This window comes from Protopterus annectens, chromosome 8.part0, assembly GCF_019279795.1.
Source record: "Protopterus annectens isolate FY-2018-M chromosome 8.part0, PAN1.0, whole genome shotgun sequence".
NCBI classification, from domain to species: Eukaryota; Metazoa; Chordata; order Ceratodontiformes; family Protopteridae; genus Protopterus; species Protopterus annectens.
Window position 1 is genome coordinate 1,314,188,927 of NC_056741.1, and position 13,437 is coordinate 1,314,202,363.

The following is a 13,437-nucleotide window of genomic DNA, read 5'->3' on the forward strand; positions in this document are numbered from 1 at the left end:
AAGAGCTTAAATGTAAATCTGTCATTTCAACAGACATGGACTAGAGAGTACAACACTCTTTGTTGTCCACAAAAGGAAGGGGGCAAATACCAATAAATAATTTCACTCTTTCGTATGTGATAATAAGGAAAGGACAACATTACTAAGTGTATATTTATGTTACCAGCATTGTGTGTTGCAGGAAAAGGGCAACTCCCCATTACTGAGTACACAGAAACATATGAATGACACTATGCAAATAGTCATGGGGACCATAAGATGTCTAACTATACACACCTTTAAATAAACACACCTAAAATTCTTGTCACCCTTTTTAAGAATGCAATAGTGCTCACCTCCCAAATCAAGCAGGGCTGTCCAGTATAACAGTGGTGTAAACTTGTTTGTACCCATCTGGTCATCAAAACTAGCCATAAAGGTAGGCAAAGTAGCATTTAGTTTGCTCTGTGGTGGCTAACTTATTCCATAGGCTGGGAATGCATTACATATTTTACCCAGATGTTGTGTAAAATGCTTTTTTACTGCTGGACAACCAGATGGATGCAGAATAGTTTTACAGGTGGTAAGAAGTTGTGTATATGTTAGTTGATGTGGCAGTTCTAACCCATTTAGGCTTTTCAGTGCTATACAGTGGTGGGTTCTGAAAGATGTAAGTGCTGTAAATATAGTAACTTTGTTATAGCATTGTATGAATTTTAATTTTTTGTGAAGCCTGGAGGTTAATAAAATAAAGTGGGGAGGAGATAAGTAGTGACAAGTGCAGTTGTGTTTGCTTCGATGAGAAGGTTTTTGGCTCTGTTAAGCATCTCTATTTTTTTCTGAGTTTTTGTTATCCAATTTTGTATATGCAGGTTGAATTTAAAATATTCATCCACTATTACCCCAATAGTTTGCTATGAGAAGTGACTTCAATGGTTGTATTATCAAGAAAAGAGGACTTTAAATTTTGTTCTTTCATGAGAGAGGGATTTGGAGGAAACAGTAGTATTAGTTTTGTCTTTTTTTGGCTTGAGCATGAGTTGTGAGTTATAAGGTCATGTTTCAGTGGCTGTTAAAGCTTCTTGAGTAATTTTTCGGAGGTGTACCATGTTGTCAGATATACAAAAGAGAGTGGAATCATCTGTGTATTGTATCAGGATGGCCTGTTATGTGGAACTATATAGGGTGTTGGTGAAAATGTCAAAGAGGAAGAGACAAAGGATAGACACATGTGGTACACCGCTGCTGACTGGGAGGTACGGAGAGAGTGTGCCATTTTCTTGCTAATACCTGTTGGATAGGTAGCTTTTGAATCACAGAAGGGTGGGCTGAGAGAGACCTAGCGAGGACATTTGAAGTAGAAGTTTTCTGCAACATACTGATTTGAAGGCTTTAGGCAAGTCTAGAAATAAGAACGAGACTAGTTTGCCATTATCTCATGCTTTACTGACAGTATCTATATAGGTTAGAAGGGAGTGCTAGTACTGTGGGAAGGATGGAAGCCATGTTATGTAGGGGAAAGGTGTTCTTAGTAAGAGATAGTCTAGCAATTGTTTTTTAATACATTTTTCAAGTATTTTGGTGAGGGAAGATAAGATTGCTATAGTTCTAAAGTTATTAATGTTGGTTGAATTTCCTCCTTTCTGCAGATGGATAATGTGTGACTTTTTCCAGAGAGAGGGAGCGTGGTATTCCTGGACACACCTATTTATAAGGCTTGAGGCAGGATAGGCAATGCTACTGCTGCTATTTTTAGGTACTTGCTTGGTAGATCATCAGTTGAAGAAGAGCATGGTTTAAGTTTATGAGTAGTTTTATATAGGATGTGGGTAGAGATTTGAAGGTGAAAGTGGATGTGGTGATACATGGTTGTTGGCTAGGGCTGGGATTAGATGTTGAGGAATCCTTGATTAAAGATGCAATACTATCTATAAAAAAGAGTTGAACTGTGTTGCAGTTTCTAGTTGTGAGTGACCGAGAGAGAGGTTTGAGTTACATTTTTGACCAGAATGTAAGATTTCTTTAATCTTATCATTAAACTCCATTATTTGTGAAACTCTGGGATGGAGACATTTTCCATTATTGGGTGCATAAGGACTTATGTATGTGCATGACTTGATATGTAATAAGATCAGTTTCACTGCCCATAAATGAGTGCACACCAGTACCTTCCACATCAGGTCATGTGACATTGGAAGCATTTATGATTGCACGCCCAGGTCATTTTGAACTCTGGTACTGTCAGACAGAAACTGCTGCCTGATGCAGAATGTATAACTAGCTCCTTCAACTCAGCTAATGTGGGACACTGACTTTTGCTTAATTTTCACCCAGGTTTGTCACCACTAGTGATGAGGAAAAGTGACTATTATAGGGCACCTGCTAAGGTCTCTCACTTCAGGAGATGTTGGAAGTGAACTTTTCCTCTGTACTCCTGCATTTCTCTCCCCACTTAGTGCAGACAGGGAAACATTGCCAACACAAAATAAGTATTTTATTGTCCATCAAGAAATAATTCATGAGAGGCTTATTACGGTCATAGTTTCCAAATTAAGTGAAACTGGTATCAAGGAGTTTTATGAATTGCTCTAAGAATGCTGTACTTATTAAACATCTAAATAACATTTATTTTTCTCATTTGATGTTGTGGGAGGAAGCTGTTTCTTTAGTAATATAAGTTTTTTTGTTATGTCAAGCACTGTTTATGAAGCTGTGTTTATTATTTACTTAGTTTGGATTATCTTTATTTTTTCTTGATTTCCTTTGACTTTCAGGCATCCCTCCTTTTCACCCAGTCGGTTTATCTCCAACCCAAGAGATGAGAACCCTACAGCTCACTTTTTTGTCTAGGGATAAGGGCATCAGTTATAGGAGGGGTGCCTTAGTTTCCTTTTTGGCCTTATCATTCTCCTGTGCACATGTCCACTGCATCCAAAGGGTTTGTAATGTAATTGGAGCACATAAGGGCATATCTCCTGCCTCTGTACCCTACATCCCCTCAATCACCCCCTCCCACCAAAAACAAGTCTGTGTTGATGCCTATTGTCCCCTACATGTTCCAGATGGAGTCTGCCCCTTGGGGATGTGTTGTACACCCTCCTTCCAGAGACAGGTGAGCAGGATTCTGTCCCCATAGCACATGCTGCTGCAGTACCTGCACCACTGCTTGAACCTGGTTTCATCTGGACCTTGGTCAGGGTTTTATCTATCTAGCAATAGTATTGCCCTGGACATTTGTACTCTAAATAAGAATTTTGATAGTTACTTTTTAATTGCTTGTGTGTTTTACCTTAATAACCTTTTATACATTTCTGAGATTGCTGTGCATTGCATTTAAGGGATTTAGCTATTCTCAGAAAATATAAAAGTATAACAAAATATTCAGTTTTTGTTCAAGGTTCAGCTTGAAAATTCTTATTGCTAACTCCAATGATATAATTCCCTGCAAATGCTACTATTCAGTGTTCAGTGAAGTAGACACATTGCAATGGGTATATTACTGAAAGACAGAGTCTGTCTGTGACAGGAGTGGCTAGAGTAGTGACCCCGAAGCAGATGGGCTGGACAAGGAAGTTATAGGAACAGACATGCAGATGCTCTTTCTTCTTCTGTCACAGGACAGGTGCTGGGTTTGTGCACTACTTGGCAATCCATGTTGGATGCTGGGGTTGCCACAGCAAGTACAACTGACAGAACATGTCAGTAGTAGGGCACGTGTGTGGAATTACATGCATGGTGGTCTCAGATGTCATGTGCCTCACATAAGGGACAGGTTAGGATAGTATAACATAATCTCAAGCAAGCAGTATACCCCTATGCTTCACCTTTGACCAGACTAATGGTATATTACTAGCAGCCCCTTGGAAACCAGTGAATGCCACATGGGCAGTAACCTCGTGTGGGAAGCTAGGAGATTTTTTTTTTTTCTGTGTAGGCCTAATAATAGTAATGATAATAATAATAATAATAATAATAATAATAATAATAATAATACCCCTGCTGTCACTAATAGATAGAGAAGATAACATTATACAAACAGTATCTTTCATTTCCACATTAGTAAATAAAATTTCAAGACTGTTGCCAGCTTTGGTGGCAGCATTTGACAGTCTGCTTCAAAGTGTGCTGTAATAAAAATGACAAAGATGTGATAAAATGTATTTGTGCATTATTGTATAGCTCATAATCAGTTTCAGGCAAATTTAAATGAGCCATTATAATGACTGAATAATTTCCATTTAATAGTGTATCATTACCATGTTTCAAAAAAAATGAATATCAATGAAGAGTTGGTGGGGGGCTATTAAAGTCTTTAATTAGGATTACACATGATGGCCTTAATACTATTTCAACAGCTTTCTAATCAGTATCCGACAATATCCCTCTCAAGAACAATTCATTTGTTTGGAATAGTGCGTTTGATGCAAGTGATCAGCCCCGATATTTTCCATCAGATATCACTGTGCTTACAATAGCAGTTCAGTAGGGGATCAGTCACCTGCCTCTTCCTAAGTCTCTGTTATAGCTAACGTAATATGTATGTATTTTTTTATTATGACTTCTGCCTTTAATATAAAAAATGCTAATAAAAACCCATGGGCTCAGCTGTTTAGTGGCATATTTTGCAATTCCTCTAAAGACGTACTATCTTCACATATAATTGACTGTTAACCTTGGACTGGTTCTTGTAAAATATAATCCAGCAGTAGTAAAAGAATGTCTCTTCTGCAAAATTGAAATATATTTTTACATATATCTCTAATAACCCGCAGTTTATTCATTGAATGGTATTATTGCTTTTAGCATACCTTTAGGCTGGGAAAATATGCTTAAAAATGGTAACAGTATTGACGGAGTGAATTTTATTGGAAAGTACCTAAATCTTAATTCATTATGTCATTCCTATAGAATTAGTTTTCCCCCACTCCACTGAAATTCCATGGACAGACGTCTCTGAATTGCCATCAGTGCCCCTTAATATCCATTCAAATGTTAGGACTTTGTGATAGAGACCCCTTGTTAATCAAATAACAGGAAAGGGCCGTTTTAACTTATATGGTTTTTATTCTAATCTGCCTGAGGTAAATTTGCAGTGGGGCTAAATAGTGGGTGGGCATATACTTTTTGCATCTGCCTTATTTTTAACTCAAAGGTCCTAAACTCATTTACAGAATCTGAAGAGGTGTCCATGACTCCTGGTCTCTATCAGTATTTTTAATGGTCCAATGAAAGCATGCCAGTAATCCTGTAAAGCAAGTGATTGGGCTATGGACAACACCCAAGCTGACCTTCTGTACCAGAAATGGTCTTTAATATCCAGATTGCTGCTGCTGTGACCTACCCCCTCCTTTGCTACGTTTGGCCATTCTTCTCACGTGACTTCATGACATCACTAGCATCCCTCTGTGACATAAATTTCATCTGATCTCTTTTCATTTGATCATTTTCCCTCCATGAGTTTTGAACAAAGGAACACTAATTGCGCTGAAGTTATTGTGTTACTTATTGAAGAACCCCCTTCTCCATAGAAAGAGAGTTACCAGGTACACATAAGGAGACTCTATTCATTTCTGGAGTTGTAACTGTAGGCTTATGATTCCTGAATTATTATATTTATTTATTTATTGCAGCTTAAATAAATAAATAAATAAATATAATAATTCAAGAATCATTTATTTATTTATTTATTGCAGTTTGAGTCTTCCGCGGTGGTAAAGCGGTAGCGTTGTTACCTCACAGCAAGAGGTTCTCCCGTTCGATTCTCGGCTGGGCTTGGGAATGCCTTCTTTGTGGAGTCTGCATGTCTCCCCGCGGTTGGGTAGCGTTTGAAAGACATGCGTGCATAAATGGGCGTGCCTTCATTGAAGGTTGGGCATCGAGCTGGTACCTCGGCGTTTCGTAAAAATCTACTGCCAATCATTAGCGGACCAGAGTTCCGCTGTGGCGACCCCTTACTGGGAAAAAGCCGAAAGGCAAAGAACATTTATTTATTGCAGTTTGTTTTACCAGGATGGTCCATTGGGCCACGAGGAGCCCATTTTCAATGGAGTCCTGGGGAGAAAGCTCCATTAATACAAACTAATCAATTACAAAAATTACAAACATAACAGCAGTTGCAGAGTTTACAAAATCCTTTATAAGGTATTAGACAAAAAACATAGTATCAGTTATAGCAATTAGTGTTAAATAGAGAAAGTACCTGAAAAATTATCATTGCAATCAAGTTAATAGTATAAAGATAACTAGTTCCATCAGACAATTCTAGGCTAAGGAGGCTGTAAAAAGGTAGAGAGGAATGATAGTAATGGATATGATGTTGGATGGGAGCAAGAACATTCCCATTGTGAGACTAGGTGTGAGTGAAGTAACGTTTGAAAGATAGAGAGACTGCTAGTGGTACGGACAAGGGGTGGGAGAGAATTCCAATGCCGTGCTACAAAGAAGGAAAGAAGATGTTTGCCTGGAGGGCAGGCAGCTTTATGTAGTTTGATTACATTTTGGAAGTTAGAACTTAGGCATCTGTTAGGAAGGTGCATTTGGAAGGCAGAGGCAAGGGAGGAGCAGAGGGAGTGGCTGAAGATAAGTTTGTGTGCTTGGATGAGTTGAACATAGGTGAGATAATTGGGCAGTTCAAGCTAGTTCACTTGGCGTAGGGAGATGCAGTGATGGGTATTAGATCTGTGGCCAGTAGCAAATTTTGAAATTTTATAGTAACAGGATGAGAGATTTGATTTGAGGGAGGATTGCAGATTGGTAAGGATGGAGGCACTATAGCATCTAGCTACATCCAGGTAAGCCCAGATACTGGAATCAAATTAGATTAGATTGAAAAAGAACTATGCAAACTGGATCCAGACAAAGCACAGGGAGGAGACAGAATAAGTAACAATGACCTGAGAATACTTAAGCAAGTACTCCTTGAAGGCTGTGGCCGAGACGTCAGAGATATAATAAATTGTTTTTGGTGGATTTCTTCTGTTGCTGCTTTTTTTTTTTTTTTTAATACTTAAGCAAGAACTTACACTGCCATTACATCTATTATTCACTAGGTCATATAAATATGGGGAGAGTCCACAAGATTGGAGACATGCACTTATTAAACCTGTCTTTAAGGGAAAGGGGAGTAAGACAAATCCAGAAAAATATAGACCATTATGTCTACTTTCATGTTGTGGAAAAATAATGGAGAAAGTAATACTGGATAAGTTATTGTCAGAACTGGATAGGTTGGGACTTGAAACCATATATCAGCATGCATATGTTGAAAATAGATTTATTACCACCTGTAACATGATGTTCTATAACAATATAATAACAGCTGTGAATGAAAAAGTGTGCTTTGATGTGATTTATATAGATTTAACTTCAACATTTGACAGGGTCATGCACAAAACACTGATCAATAAATTAGTACAACTAGGTATTGATGTACTGTTGATAAGATGGATAGCTGCATGGCTTACAAATAGGACATGGCAAGTATCACACACCAACTGGACAGGTGAAATCCTTGGTTACAGTCAAGGTGTCCCACAGGGCTCTGTACTAGGCCCTTACTTGTTTAGATTGTATCTTTCAGACCTTACTTTTTCATCTGAGGTGTTCTACAGTCTATATGCTGACGACCTGAAATTGGGTAAACTGATTACAAGTGTTGTAGATAAATCATGTCTGCAAAATAATTTGACTAAATTGACCATTTGGGCACAGGAGAATAATATGATGATAAATACATAAAAATCTAAGCATATAAGATTTGGGAGACATAAACTGAAAGGTGAATATTTAATACAGCCCACAGTGATTGAAACTGTAGACTTGTTTAAGGACCTGGGCATATGGGTAGATTTAGCTATGAGTTTTTCTAATCATATCAACCAATTGGCTAATGATAGTTACAGAACTATAGGTTATATAAAAAGATTTATAAATTCTAGGAAATCAAACATAATGAAGTCATTGTTTGTTAGTTACATTAGACCCAAACTTGAGTATGGAATAACAATATGGAAACCCTATAGGAAAACGAGCATGAATAAACTGGAAAGAGTACAGTGGAAATATACTAAGGGTATCCATGGATGTGAAAATCTGTTATTTTGAAATACTAAAATTTCTGAACTTGTACAGTGTCTCTTACAGATATTTAAGAGGAGATCTTATTCAGGTATATAGGGCATTTAGGGACTTCAGGTATATAGGGCATTTAGGGACAACTACCTCTGGGAATGTTTAGGGTTATCAAAAAGTACTAGAGAATCATCAGATAACCTATGTAGAAGGTTCTATAGGAATGAGACATGCACTAATGACAGAGTAGCTGATGCATGGAACAGACTACCAAATTACATTAACGCAAGTACTAGTTTAGATATTTTTAAGAACAGCTTGGTCATTTATTATGGGAACAAGTGTTCTGGCATATTGGCAAGATAGAAGGGCTTTAATGCCCGTGCCCGAAACATTTGTATGTATGTATGTATGTATGTATACAGGAGAGAAGAGATAAGGTATGTGTTAGCAAGTGTGAGTCTGGTGGAGGGAGGAATTAAATGGTTATGGCGATAAAGCATGCCTAGTTTCTTGTGTTTTTTTTTTTATGTTTGCATTAAGATGGCTATCAAACTTTAGTTGGTCATCAATGAGAATTCCTAAGAGTTTAGCAGTGGAGACTGGTTCAAGAGGAGTGTTATTTTGTCTGGTGATAGAGAAAGAGTTTTTATCTAGGATGCTATTTTTTGAGGGGTGAAGTACCATTAGTTTAGTTTTGGTTGTGTTTAGTGCTAGATGGTTGTCTAGCATCTATTGTTCAGTAGAGGAGAAGGTATCGTGGGTTAATCTGGTTAATGAAGAAATGGAGGTTGCCAAACAGATTATTGTTGAGTCATCTGCATATTGGATGAGGTTAGTGTTAGGGATGCCATGATGAAAGTCATTAATGAAAATGTTGAATAGAAATGGGCCTAGAATTGAACCTTGGGGCACACCAGTGAGGGTGTTTTGGAATGATGAAATAGATTTTTTCCATTTGACTGATTGTTGCCTATTTGATAGGTAACTGGTGAACCAGTTAATGGAGGAGTAAGACAGATTTAGTTTAGATTGCTTAGTAAGAAGCAGGTTATGAGAGATGGTGTTGAAGGCTTTAGAGCAGTCTAAAAGGAGGGTAGATACAGTATGACCAGAGCCTCGGGCTTTGTTGATGGTTTCTAGGAAAGAAAGAAGGGCAGTAGTGGCACTATGGCCAGGTTGGAATCCATGCTCAGTAGGAGTAAGAAGGTTATAGTTTGTAAGATAGGGTAGTAATTGAAAGTGTATGCATTTTTCAAGAAGTTTTGAGATAGGCGACAAGACAGCAATGGAACGGAAGTTGGAATTTGCATTATTGTTAGCTCCTTTATGGAGTGAAATAATATAAGCCTTTTTCCAGAGCTGAGGAAGATGGCATTCTGAAATTGATTGATTTATTAGGATGCAGATAGGGAAGGCAATGGCTTCTGTGGCTATCTTTAGGAAGTAGGAGGGTTTTTCATCAGGGCATTAGAGCAAGGTTTCAGCTTTAGAAGAAGATTTTTTATGGCAGAGATGGGGATAGGATTCATAGAGAAGGGGGGAGGTTGAGTGGTAGATGTATTGTAGGAGGAGGGGTTATTTGAGGGGGTGATGTGGGGAAGCAGGGTTATTAGTGAAGGATGATGTTAGTTTGGATATGGAGTCAATAAAAAATGAGTTGAATTCAGATGCTAACTCTGAGTCAGAGGCATTTGGGTCAGGGCAGGAGTTCTCTTTTTTACCTGGATTGAGAAGAGAGGAGATTCCATCCCAGAATTTTTTGGGTTATTGTGATGAGTTTGGAGGGTGGAAAAGTAGGCTTTGCGATCAGAGTAAATGAGTTTTTTTACTTTGTTGCGGAGTGTTTTGTAATCATTAAGGGAAGTGCTAGTTTTACTTTTGTGGTAATGTTTCCAAGCTTTATCACGGAGTCGCATGCTGGCTAAGGTATTCTTTGTTAGCCAAGGGACAGAGTTATTTTTAATGAGTTTTGTTTTCCAGGGAGCGAAAGAGTCTAATAAGTTTAAGAAGGTTTTATTGAAGTAAGCAACAGCATTATCCAAGGGTAGAGTTTTTAGTGGGTTCCAGTTGGTTATTTTAGTACATCTGAAAAAGCATTGGGGTTAAAGTTTTTTTATTATTATTAGTAATATTATAAATATTATTATTATTATTATTATTATTATTATTATTATTATATGTTGAGTGCATAGAGGTAGCAGTCTTTTTTTCTGTTCCTGAAATTACACACAGGATATTTCACAGCATAGTTTGAGAAAAAGAGGTATGAAATTGCATTTATGAGGAGGTTTCACTATCCTTAATAGTTAAAACCTGACATCTTTTTTGATGAAACTGGTTAGTGTCAAAATGTAAGACCTCAAAATAATACAATCTTGGTAATGGTTTTAAATATCAAGTTTGAGTCCCAGAATTGTGATCTTGTTTGAAAATGAGGGCTTAGATAATAGTAAGTCAAAGATCATTGAGTACTCCCTTTCCCCTGACATAAGATGAATTTGGAGTTGGATTTTGTAAAGGGGTGTGGGGAGATTACCCCATACAAAATATAATTTTAAAGGAGATTGCAAACATTGCCCCCTTTCATTTTGCTGTTCTTTGTAATTCTTAGATTCAGAACTAAGAGTCTCGGTGTTACAATAAGGAATCTACTGTCTTGCATATTAAATCCCATTGTATTTTCCTGTAAACATGTCACAGATGTATAACAAGGCGAAAGGATTACACTTATGGCAATACATATCACACCACCACAATATCCCATTCAAAACCTGTCGTGTGTCACAGATAACGTTCGGCAAAGTTAAACTGATTCTGTTGTAGTTTTATCTTCACATTCTGCTGCATACCTGTAATACTGGAACCTTATGATTTCATTTGCAGTGCACTAAAAAACAAGGCACACATCATATTTTCAAAGTTTTACTGAAATAGAGCTATACAGTTCAAATATTATTTACCATACTCCATGTAGCTTTTATAGGAAAAATGTGATATCTAGTCAGAAATGATTCAGAACTATACATTTACTGATGCACATAAACCAATATGTTTCCTATATGAAGAATTAAATTCTATGCTTACTCTTCCCAAAGTACAAAATAAGACCTGTCAAAACTACTACATGTTCTGCAAGGACTATGTTGCTTCTAGACACCTTAGCTACTTAAAAGAATGTGAGTATTAGTCATATTAGTTTAGTCATAGTTATGGAAAGGACATTACATGCCAATCAAGTATCAATAAATGAGAATAAAGCTTTATAATTGTTAAATACGTTGCAGTGTAACTTACCATAACTGCTATAGAAAACCCTAAATAAAGTGAACAGTCCTACTTAGCACCGACTATGATCAACATGCTTAACTTGCCTAATAAGATGCATTTAAATGCTCGTGTGCTAAACTCATAAACCTCCACAACCAAGCAGACTTAAGTTCTCTGCTCTGATACAATGCACTCTCTGCCTTTAAACTTAAAATGACTGCATTAAACATAAGCTGCTTTTGTGAGGTTAGCAATCAGTAAAAGTGTGCCCATGTGATAACCTGTGTGTTTGTGTACTGGATTACTTACAGTACTGTGTTTATTTCCATGGTGTTTCATAGTTTTGCTGTTAATATATTACAGTAAAAAAAAGTTATTGAGTTCACCAAGGAAGTTGCAAAAATAAGCAAAGTAAAGCAAAATGTTAGCATCATTCATGGTTGCATGTGCACACAGACCTGAAACAAAATTGCATGTGTTACTTAGCTGTGATCTGTATAACAAGTACACATTAGACATGGAATATTTATTTATTTATTTTTTACTGCTGTACCACCAAGGTTTAACTTTAGACATTTTCACTCCATGATTTACAGCTTGCCTGATTCCCTATGCCCACTTACTGGCTCATGGTTTCTAGGGTTCCGTTTCTTGGACGAGTTAGTAACCTTCGTTGTTTCTAAGGGTCAGTGCTGTTGCATCACAAGTCCATTTTCTTTAATTTTCATCCCGTTTGTCCAACAAAGAATTTTATCCCCACTGGGCGATTAGGAGATTAGCTGATATGACGAGAATAGTACGGTTATAACTTGTGCTGCTGTCATTACACCTCACTTAAAAATGTTCTGTCCTGAGACACTCCAATATAACTTTACAATCAGAAGAAAAGGAAGGACATGATATCACAGGTTTTCAGAACTCACCTTTTTTCCATGTCCTGTGAAAGGGATTGATGTGCCTTCATTTTAATATGTAGGTCATTATGGGTTCCTTAAGGAATGCTGGATATACCTCTCAACTGTCCAGATTTTGGAAGAATGTCCAGAATTTTGCCTCATTATTTTGTTCTATTCCTCATAAAATGTGTGTCTTTCTGGCAAATCACTCAGGATTGAAATTGATGAAATCACTAAATAATGACAGACATTTGAGTTCCAGGTTTTCACATCCTCCAGAAAGTGCATGGTAATGGAAAATCTATGATTCCAGCAACTTTCTATGTTTATAAAAGCAATATTTAAAATACATCCTGATTTTCAGGCCTTTTTCCCCCATTACTGCTGATTCTATCCAGATTTCTCTCACTAAGAGGTTGAGAATGTGGTGCTGGGGGATCCATTTATTTTAAAATGAGTGTTCCACAAATGCAATTGTTTTTACTACAGTAGTTCCAAAGGCAAATGCAGAATGAAGACACCAGTGAATAAATTGCAGGATGACAGCAATGTGGAATAATTTACCTGGTAGTAGAAAATAAAATGAGTATAGATTTTAAGTGAAGCTTAGATTACAACACTGGCCCTTTGTGTTTCAAATATGTCTGCAGCTAATTACAAAATGGGATTGCCAGCAGTAAAGACCTGTACGCAGAAAAAGTGTACATGTGATCACAGCATTTCTGTACATTCTTTATACGTTGTTCACCCTCTGATTTGGACGGTGTGAGAAATAACATGAAATTTCACATACAGACAAAAGTGGTATGTATACAGATTGCACACTTGGGTAGGAAGAATACAAATATAATTTCTATATATTTGGCTGCTGGAATTTGGTTACAAAGCATAAAGTACACTGTGGTAAGGAAAACTTACTATTTGTGTGTTGTAGCCATATAAAATCTTAACTCACTGTCACTATATTTTTCTGTAATTGTTCCCATACCTACTGCAATTAAAAGCACTCAAATGTATATGCACAGAAGCTGCACCCCAGGAGAACTGACCTGTGCGTGTAAATATGTAGCGCTCTTTGCAGAAAGGAACATGAGCTAAATTTAGACAGTGCCTGAGGGTTTGCTTGCTCTGTGAAAGTGTCAGGAGCAATTGTATTTAGTACTGTGCAGCATCAGTAAAATAATATTACTTTAAGAACCTGCAATAGGAAATTTACATAATC

The 13,437-nt window shown here is 37.2% G+C and overlaps 1 protein-coding gene across 1 annotated transcript in view; it reads left to right on the forward strand.

The window, feature by feature from the left end:
• Positions 1–13,437, forward strand: part of CADM4 (cell adhesion molecule 4) — a 1,113,916-nt gene that overhangs the window by 125,896 nt on the left and 974,583 nt on the right. The window lies entirely within an intron of this gene.